The sequence below is a fragment of the Mastomys coucha genome, chromosome X, assembly GCF_008632895.1.
Source record: "Mastomys coucha isolate ucsf_1 chromosome X, UCSF_Mcou_1, whole genome shotgun sequence".
Classification (NCBI taxonomy): Eukaryota; Metazoa; Chordata; class Mammalia; order Rodentia; family Muridae; genus Mastomys; species Mastomys coucha.
Window position 1 is genome coordinate 126,873,943 of NC_045030.1, and position 10,928 is coordinate 126,884,870.

The 10,928-nt window shown below is 37.0% G+C and overlaps 1 non-coding gene across 1 annotated transcript; it reads right to left on the reverse strand.

Annotated features, from left to right (window-relative positions):
- Positions 1–455: 455 nt before the first annotated feature.
- On the reverse strand, positions 456–600 carry LOC116096179. Its single transcript, XR_004120877.1, has one exon. It is a non-coding gene; the product is annotated as a small nucleolar RNA SNORA48 (small nucleolar RNA).
- Positions 601–10,928: the final 10,328 nt, after the last annotated feature.

Below are 10,928 nucleotides of genomic sequence, written 5' to 3' on the forward strand. Positions count from 1 at the left end.
GGCCCTTCATAGCAGCCAGGTCTGGAACCTTACTATGGCCCCAGGTGGTGGTGCTGGCCATTGACAACAGGCTACTCCTCTCCACTCTCGGGTCTCCAGGTCCATCTCTCTTCATAATGCTCATGGTACTTTCCACTTCTTTCTCTACCATCTGTCTACCATATACCTGTACATGATAGTGGCTCCCGCGGGGGAGTGACAAATGTAATGGCAAACCAGTGTCCATGCACAGGTGAGCAGGTCTGTGGATGGTGTGGTAGTCTGGAAGTCTCTGTCTGTCTTCCTCCTTCCTTGCTGCTCTGCCTGGTAGTAGGCAGGGTTCTGTTTGACTATGGCCCACCTATGCAATGGGGCAGAAGGCAGGTCTGTGGGCATCATTCTCTGCTAACACTGTGCATGGCTTTGCAAAAACTCTGTCTTCTCCTGTGCTATGATGTCTGGATTGGATTTCATTGGTATGAGTCCTAGGCATAAGACAGCTTTGGACACCAGGACAGGCATGAAGCTAGGATGAACAGAGGACTGCCATCTCCTCTGCCCCTGACTGATAGAAGAACACCACCACCACCGAGATGTCGCTTTGCCCATTCTCAGGTGGTCTTCCTTCCTTTTATTACTACATTTGTGATTATCTCAGGTCCACACAAATAATTCAGGACAATAAAATCCTGAATAATTTATTCAATTTAAGGTCCTTAACCACAACATCAAAGCTCCCTCTGTCATATAAGGTAAAGTGCTCACAGGTTTTAGAGACGAGGATGAATACTCTGGAGAGGTATAGAAGGTTCAGTCTATTTCAGCTATTAAAGTCAATATTGCTAATAAATTCTCACATTTCAAGCTATTCAGATTTATAGCCATAAATAGGTTTCTAATCTATATTTGCTCTTTAAAGTTTGAAAAAGTGATATATTATTTTGGTGCCATATATTTCAACTGATTCCTATTTTTTCTGAGTCTTAAAATTGCCTATCTATACAGTGTGATGGATGCTATGATCACAGCAAAAATATAGGACTACGTTACTCACAAAAAACTTCTCCTTACCCACCTGAGGCATCTGTTGCTACAACAATTGCCTTAAAACCACTGAAGCTGAAGGTTTTTTTTTTTAATTTTACACATCAGTAATGTTTTCACCAATACGCTCCCTTCTCCCTGCTCCAACTCATCCCATGTCTTTCCAAATCCCTCTCTGTGTGACCATTAAAGGGTTTTACTTCATAGTAACATTATGCTTTGTCCTTTTATATCAGCCTTCAAATTCATAAAGATTACAGGATGGCAGCACCAAGGAATCATGGGGGTAGGTCATGTCAATGGAAATTATCTTCAGACCTTCCAAAATATGCATGATGAAGAACTGAATATGTAAGCCATGTGTTATTTTGTGTAAGAGAATGGGTGCCTAGGTACAAGAAAAAGGAAAAGAATGGTACCATGAATGGGACATTGCTTCCCATGCCTGCAGGATAGTCTCATGTCGAAGAGATAAGCTTGAACATGGTGTCGGCTGCTACAGCCAGAAACTGAGAAGCCATTCTCTTGAAGGCTTCATTGAGAACTGTAGGGTAAGGCAATCATAGTTGATATGGTAATGATAATGTGGCATGTGCACTGAGGTAAAAGATCACACTTCCCATTTTCCTAAGAAACATGGCTTAATGAAGAATGCAGAACATTTCATATCAGTTTGCTTCTTGATCTTGGCTATATGATTTGATTTGGCCAATTGAAGATGTTAGAGGAGAAGGCAAAGAAGAGGTGGGCTAGATGCTTAGCACTAATTCATTAGAGTGCAGACCAATGGGATTTTAGATTTATGATATAGGATCATCCCATTATTAATTTTTATCCTCACATTGGTGAACCTTGAAGAAATTTGAATGATCTTGATAACATCTTTTCCACAGTATTCTACCAACAATAAAAATGACTTGATCTGATTGGGAAGTCATTCATGGACCCATAAGAAGCTAAGCCTAATGTATAAAGAGACAAAATGGGTATAGAACACTAAGAATTACCTCCAATGTGGCATAAAAAAAAATAAAACAGATGAAGTCATGGGCTGATGGAAGATTCAGCTATAGGACTAGATGTACTTGAGAAACCTTCACTGCCAAAAAGCCTAACATGGCTTCATTGCCCTAGAATTTCTTACCATTACTTACTCTTTATCCAAGTTAGTGTTTCTGACAATATGGACACTCATCAGAGTCATCAGAAGTGAAGATAACATATGTAGCTTATCACTCCCCAGCTCAGCACTAGGTTTTATAATCTCCATTCAGGAGGAAGTAAAACCTGACACTGTGCTTGTTAGCAAAGTTGTCAGATAGTATGTATAGAAAACATAGAAGCCATGAACTAAGGCTTCTCTTGGGCCTGAGCTCCTACTTTATAACCTATTCTAAGGCAAAATGAAGTAAAAATGTATATATCCGCATTGGGTGAATTTGAAAAAAAGTAGTTTTCTGAGATATCTATTCCATTTCTTTTAGCTCTAAAAATATTCATCGAAATATATTTTATTGTTTTGTTCATTTTATCTTTTTTCCTCAAAGCACAAAAGCCCCAGTGATAGAGTCAGAGTGAGTCCTTTAATACCCAGAAAGTAAGACCCCTCTACCCTTGATTTTGAATAATAGCTTTAATGAATTCACAATTTGGCCATAGAAATGATAGCACAAGTGCTTATTTGAATTATTCTTCAAATATGTTCTTTAAAGGAAGCAAGGCCATTTAATGGATGACTTTGCACTAGATACGTAACAGTGAAAAAATCTTTGGAGGGATTACTGGACATTGACTTTTAGTTTATAATAATCCCTCGGGAGCCATCAGTTAGAGGAGGGTCATGTAGCCTTTAAATAATAAGTGAACTATTGACTTGAGCCAGCATGATGGTTCATTTAATGAAACCTTAATACTTGAGTTTAGCTCTCAAGTTCCTGAGTTAAATAGATATCTTTAATAGTAGGCAGGAGTTGGATGTATCTATGTAATGAAAGGACTATTTTGATGGAAGGTCAAATTTCAATTTAAATGTCTTGTTTTACTGTTCGCTGATCAAAGCAGCAAATCTCAAGCAGAAGAGTCACAATGGTCATAAAGGGAAACATAACATAGAAAGTATAGGTTGTCTCTGTCCAGAAAGGATGGGTACATATAAGCAGAAACAAATATAATATGGAAAATGTATTTTATAAAAGGCTTTAATTCTTTACTTTCATTGTTTTTCAGATTTTATTATTCTGCTCTTCTTTTCTTTCTTTTTCCCCTTCTGTAAATACATATTCAGTTTTCAGTATTCTTGGATTTTACATACAAAATGGTATTTGTGATATTCTGCTCTGTGCTTGGAGAAATGAATAATACAACTCTTCCTATTCTTAAGCAAGCCACCATCTAGCAGTGGTGAAATACACGAAGGCAGACAATATGGGAAATAGGTATATTATTAAAAGCAGATCACTAATCATTCTCCCTGACCCACCTGAAGCAAAAGTACCAGGAAACTTTATAACCTAGACCTTTCTTGTACTTGGAGAAGTCTATGTGAAGGATCAGAAAATTAAGTATATTCCAGGCCGAACAGACAGAAATGCATGAACACAATGCATTTCTAGGAACCATAGACACATTGGAAGCCAAACTCTGTGCAGCTAACTAATAGCAGATTGTATTATGTTATTTGGGGGAATATTTAATAAAAAAGTCACTTATAAATATGTGAAGATGGATTTTAAACAATCAACAGTAGTCTGGAGCAAATAATATTTGGTTACTTACTATAAGCCTTGGGGAGGAAGGCTCCATGAGAGTTCCAACAGAGTACAAGAATATAAGAAATCTCCAGCAACCTGTGTGGGGAGGAACCCCAAAATAAATGTACTAACCACATTTTGAAGTTCTCTCCAATCTGTATATGGGAACATTTAGCTAAATGAGCACAGGGCCAAAAGGATACACAGAAAGAAAGAAACATAGAAAGTATATGTGTATGAAGAAATGGAAATATATAGCACATGTTCAGTAGTTCAATGGTTTATTTTCATTTTATAGTTACTGATGAACCAAAATCATAAGAAAGTTATGGAAAAATGTCAAACTGATTTCTGATTTAGATATGCCATTGGGTAACAGGATAGGGGTAATACTTAATAGATAAATTCCAATCAATAATACTGATGAGTCATTAACTGAATACATGACTAAGCTATTTGCTAGGACACCTTTATCCTGAAAGGTATTCAGAGTTATACTTTTTGAATTAAATGTATGTAAAGTTGTAGCATATAGGTGAGCTCAAAGATAAGAGAGAGACCTGAAGAAATGATATTCCCTTTGTGTGTGATTCTCTAAAGGTGACATTAAAGAAGAGTTTCTGGTTGGTGGTTCAGACTCTGAAAGTCACAAAGGTCCATGTTAGTTGACTCTGTTTGTCCTCCTGTGAGGTTTCTATCCCCTTTGCAGCCCTTAATCCTTCCTCCTATTCTTCCATAGAAGTCCCCAAGCTCCATCCACTGTTTGACTGAGGATGCCTGTATCTGTGTGAGTCAGATTCTGAGTGGAGCCTCTCAGAGGACAGCCATGCTAGGCTCCTGTCTGCAAGCATAATAGAAAATCATTGATAATGTTAGGGACTGGTGCTTACCCATAAGATGGATCTCAAGTTAGGCTGGTTATTAAAAGGGCTAGATCACATGAAGATTGGTTTTCATGTGGGTCCCGAACAACTGCAGTGGGGGCTATTCCAAAAGCTGTCACCTGTACGTGGGATATGTTCTTCTAGCTGGAATGCCTTGTCTGGCCTCAAGGGACAAAGGGAATATCACACACAAAGGGCATATCATTTCTGCATGGGATATGTTCTTCTATCTGGAATGCCTTGTCTGGGGGAGAAAATGCCTAGTCCCACAGAGATTTGAAGTGCCAGGATGTAAAGATACCAGGGTGGGGGGCATCTGCTCATAGGAGAAGGGGAGGAGGAATGGGGGAAGGATTGTGGAAAGAGGTGACTGGGAGGGGGACAGTGAGCAGGCTATAAAGTGATTAAGTAAAAAAATAAAGATTTATTTAAAATAACCAAAAATAATTTAGAAATCATGAAAAAGATAAAAATTAATGTCAATAACCTTTGACTTCAGATGAAAAGCATACATCTCTTCACTATTATATGCAATGTTAACTGTTTAAAATGTGAAGAGTCTCAGCTTATAACATTGCTCTTTGGAGATATTTATTCTCTTCTTCAGAATCAACAGAGTAGTCACCCCAATCTTACATGGACTATATTGTACATGGGTTACTATTCAGGCATTTTAGGTAAATATTGATTTGAACATGGAACACATTACAAAGATTCTTTAAATGGGTAACTCCTAAGGGAACATTTTTCCATAAAGCAGTTCACTGACTATTCAGTCTACAAGTATTTACTGACTAAGTACTCTATTGATTGTTAAAATAGATGAAGAGCAATTTTTACATGATCCCTTTCTGATTTCTAACTAAAAGACTAAAGGATGAAAAATACATTAAGCTAATAAACAAATATAGAATACTTTAAATATAAGAAAACATCTTTCTGATGTAAATAATAAAAGAAGAGAGCTAGATTAGAGTGCTCAATCAAAATTTGGCCTCAAAAATCCAGAATCCACATATGTCCTTTATACCTTGCTGTCAATGCTGAAAGCACTTACTGGGTATACATGATAAAAATAGAATTGCATTTATCTAGAACAGAAATGCACCGAAACTAGTTTTTTAAGCATAAACTCCTTGGTAGAATGTAATTATGAAACTTATCTACATGGCTCTTCATGTTCTAGAAATCCAAAGGAATGAAACAACTCCATGTTATTAGGAGACTCTTCCATTTAATTATACCTACATGGGCCGAGCATTACACCCAAACTTTGACTCCTAGGCACATCACTTATCTTTCCAAAATTGTATAAGGGTGGGACTTCTATCAGTCAGAGTGTGGGTTTTATGAACATGTTAGTCCTTTGTTTAAACATCCACATAAATTGTCTCACAGGGCTTCCAAATATTTTAGAAAAATAAAGCAGGGTGAATTTGGAAGATGATTTCAGTATCAACTTTAAATGAAAACAGAACTTGAATATATTTCTTAAATGTGCATCAGAACCTGTTAGACAGTGTAAGGACATACGGAGGAAAACTTAGTTCCTTAATGTCAGACACTAGCATAGGAGGCTTTTAATAAAGTACAGTATCCCTACTTTTGTTCCACTATAACCTTGTCAGATTGTTGCTGACAGCTGTTCAGTATCAGGTCAATCATAACTTGGAGGCATGTTTTAATTCTCTTTTTAGTAAGATGGGATGAAAATAAGAGCACTTGAATCGTGGAAACCAGTTACAACTGAGAGTTCTGGCTCTATCTGTAGCCCTATATCACCCAAGGCTGCAGACATTTCTACTTTAACAACATACTGACATCAGATTCAAATAAAATATTATACATTTATCAGACTTTGGGCCTATGAGCCACAAAATGAAACCATTAACCCTAAATTCTTAGCCTCTCATTTAAGTGCTTCAAGCAACTTTATATATGACTTCATATACATTTTTTAAAGTTACGGTTGGTAAATAGAGATCACACTAAGGTTCCTGAGCTGACTCATTAGAACACATATCAGACTGATACTTTGTTCTTACGCTTTCGATTGGTCCTCCACTCCAGAGGAAATTATCTGTTTGCCAAACCAACATCTGGAATTCACATTAAACTTACTAAAAGGAACTTGGTTTTCACAGAGAGTAAAATTAAGCAGTTAAAGGGAATTCAGTCAGTTACATGACAGATTGAGTTTTATTTTGCAACCATCCAAAAAGCCATCAAACAGTGAGAGAAACTGGAGTTTTCTCCAGTGCTGAAGTCATCAATGCCATCCTGGATCTCTGCCAGCATTTTAGGCTCAGCATGCCCTGTCTTTCTATATCCCTGCTGCCCACTTCCTAGATCCCCCTCTAAGTAGTGCTAAATGTGCAAGGAAAATAGTTCTTAGTCTTTGGTTGGTTAGTGGATTTGGAAGGAAAATTGGAGTTTGGATATTTTGCTAAGAGTAGGTGCTGAGAAAAAAATTAGCAACCATGAAATACTCATAGGGTTTTCTGACCTGAAAGTCTCTATATTAACAGGCAAATCTTTCTCCAGTCATTTGTGATCTCACACTCTTGGCAAACAAAACCCATTCACTGACATCCTCCACCCCCGGCAAAATTATACACACACACACACACACACACACACATATATATATATATATATATATATATATGTAACATTTGACAGTAAGCATACTGTCCAAACTCAAGCTCAAAGAATCACTATCAAAATACAGATATCATCACGCTAAACACACAAAATAGAAACAAAGAAATTAAGTTCTTACTATGTACTTGAACTTGTATTAAATAATTAGTATGCATCATTTTAATTTTCATAATAACCCTATGAGTTAAGTACCATTGGTATTCCCATTTTATAATTAAGAAAATGAGGTCACAACATGTAATTTTCCCAAGGACACACAACTTGTAAATGACAGAACTGCAATTTTGGTTGAGGTGGTGTGCTTCTTAATCATACATTCCTTCTGCCATCCTGCCCATCCAGTCTTCCTTAGTATGCTAAGGAACCTCTCTAATCACCTACAGGACCCAGCAACCCAACAAAGCATGCACACAAAGTAAACTTAGAGTACAGCCCCTCTTTTACTTGAGGAAAACTAATCAGTATTTTACTCCTACCTTGTCTTCTTTGCCCTTCTCAAAAGATAATTATCCTTTCTCAAGTCTTCCCATCTCTGTATCTTATCAGAAGAGCTATTTTCTGTTCTCTGTCCTTAAATTTGAAACCTGTTTTGACCCTTCTTGATGTCTTAATACTCTAACATGAATGTGTTTTATCAAAATCGATCAATCCTCCCTGTATTTTATGTCTTCTCTAAGATGAGTTCCTATTACTGCCTTTTGCTTCTATTCTTACTACCCAACACCATACAAATGCTTCCATGAATGAACTTATGAACATATAACCCATAATCATATTCCAATTTCAGACATGCAGAACCAATAACGGTCTCTCACAGGGCTCTGCAGTAGGCATTTGTGCATTCAAACACCTGTTTTAGATATCCAAATGTAAACATTTGTACTCCACATTCTGTATCACATCTCAGTTCATATAGAGTATTTAATCAATGAGAATCATATTGTGCCTGATTCTGCTCTCAGTGGTTGGTGAATACACTATTATAAAGCTATGTAAGGAGTTTCTTGCCTGAATTACTTAAGAATGTCAAGTCAGAAGTTGAATTTGTCTGTTTATACAGCTGAGAACCACCCACCTGAGTACACAGCTAGGAAGAGATGTTGACTAGTACTTCTATCTAAAATGTTTATTTGCATGATCCCCTTGTGGATCTTCTCCTAAGACATAGCCCCTTCCTTAACTCTCATTCATGCTTGCAGTGTTACAAAGTAGTAAAGGAGAAAATGATTGGCATCCAATCAGAATGTGAACTATGGCTCCAGTATTTATAGGTTGTGATCTTGCACAAATCACTGTAACTCCTTAAAACTAAGTGCCATGTGAGGATTTGTGGAGAAGGAGTACATGTAGGTGTGTGCATGGCCCTGTGTTTCTGCTTATTTTTGTGGGGGTGGATGTGTAGGTGAGGAAATGCATGGATTTGTGTGTGATGTACTTGAAGGTCAGAGATCAACCTCACATGTTACTCCATGTGGGTCTTGGTCTTTGAGATAGAGCCTCTCAGTGAGTTCTGAGGCTCACATCTTTAGCTAGGCTGATAGACCAGAGAATCACAGCAATCCATCTGGCTCTGCGTTTCCAGTGCTTTGAGTACATGTGCTTACCACCATTCTTAGCTTTGTCATGAAGGTTCTAGGGCTGAAGCTCATGTACTCTTGCTTATAAGGTCAAGACATTAACTACAAAGCTGTCTTCTTAACCTCCAGTTTCTTCATCTTCAGACACAGTAAGAACATCTACTTCATAAGTTCACCCTTCCTTCAAATGAAGCACAGTGTGTGGAGTACTCATGTAACATTTGACATGTTGTAATTGAGAAATTATCCATAGCAGGTACCACATAAGGTTTAAGTCATCAATAACTTCACAAAATATTTTCGGGGTCTTCTAAAATAAACAGAAAACCTGAAGCCACTATCCTGGCAAATGTGGTCCAGTCCCAGTCTAATTGATGTCAGAAAAGAACAGTACACAAATGGTTTTGGCAATGGGATTTTAAAAACCAGAGGAGGAAATTACAAGAGCACATGTGAAATGCTCTTAATTCTCCCTTGGAATGAAACAGAATAAAAATGGATCATTAAAATCTTTTATTGGGAAATCAAGTAGCTCTCATATTAACACATGCATAACAATAACAACTTTGGCATGACTTGAAAATGTGAATGTGAGTGGCAAAATGCAAATGCCAAGAGAGAAATCAGTTGCCTTGTTTTTCCATGATTAATGCTTTTTTTCTTTAGTCTACTGAATTCTGGAGTTATTTTTATTTTATTCGATGTTTGTATGTAATCTTGCCTGTGCTTGGCATTCTTCAATAAAAAAAAAATGGTTCAGTAGAACACAAACGAAATCTAGTAATTATGGCTGTAGCTACAATATTTGTTAAATTCAAAAGCAGACAATAGAAATGGTTATTTAATCACTGAAATTGAAAGAACTAAAAGCATCTCCCTTTTATCCTTTTCTTGAACCTGGCCCAGTGAAAAAAAAATTATAGCTCAACAAACCAATGCTGATGTGTGCCTCCTCTTAAAATATTGTTAAAGGTGCAAAACACATTTTTCCAAAGCAAATTTGGTGTCAAGAAGTTTTCTCTATTGGTGAATGCTGCCTATGAGCCTATGGTTGCCAACACACAAGACAGGCAAAAATATGATTATAAGAGGTGTGTTGGCAACTCTCTCACCGTACTTTATTAATTCCAGGACATACTTCTGTAGGTGTTCAGTACTTTTTGTCCATCTTACGAAGAGCCTTCAAGATATTTTGAACAGATGTGCCCTATGGGTGATAAAAAAAAAATAGCTAGGCTTTATTAGAGCAAAATGTAATGGCAGTCTTGTGCCAACACAAGTTAGTGGTCACATAAACTCATTCAATGAATAAGTATTCAGTGCCTGTATTCTGATGAGACAGAAGTGACCTTCAATGATGTGATCCATAACTTAACAGGTCTTACATTGTCTTTGGTATGAACAATAAACAAGTAAACAAGTAAATGTTTAATTATAGCCTATAAACACGGGATAAAAAAATATAGCAGGGTCCCACTGTTGCCTATTCCAAAGGGAGGAAAATGTTTCTTAAAAGGCACAAATCCACTGGAGAAATGTTCCAGTTTAACCACTTCAACAATGAATTGACCACCTTAAAACATGAAGATTAATGGCCTTGGTAAGTTTAGCCCTGATATTGTACCTGCTCAGAACATTTAATTTACCTAACAAAAATTTACCAACAAGAAAAAAGTGTTGACATGCTTGGTAACATAAAAGCCCTCATTTATTTCATGTGACACATGGGAAAAGATCAGCTTTGATCTTTTTTTTCCTTCCACGAGGATTGCTATTTAATTTCAGAAAACATTCTCTGAGTCCCACAACATAGGGAAGTAAGTATAAATAAAAGTACTTCTCTGCCATCCCTCAACTGTTAATCACGTTCTCAAACCCTCCCCATCACCTCCAATCCCATCTTTTGAAATGAAAACAGTATAGAATCTTTAATTCTTTCCCCTTTGCTGTTTCTCTTGTTTCATTAATCATTTCTGTTTCTGGACTGTAGGGTTTGGGGTTTTTTGGGGTTTTTTTCCTTCTCTTTATAT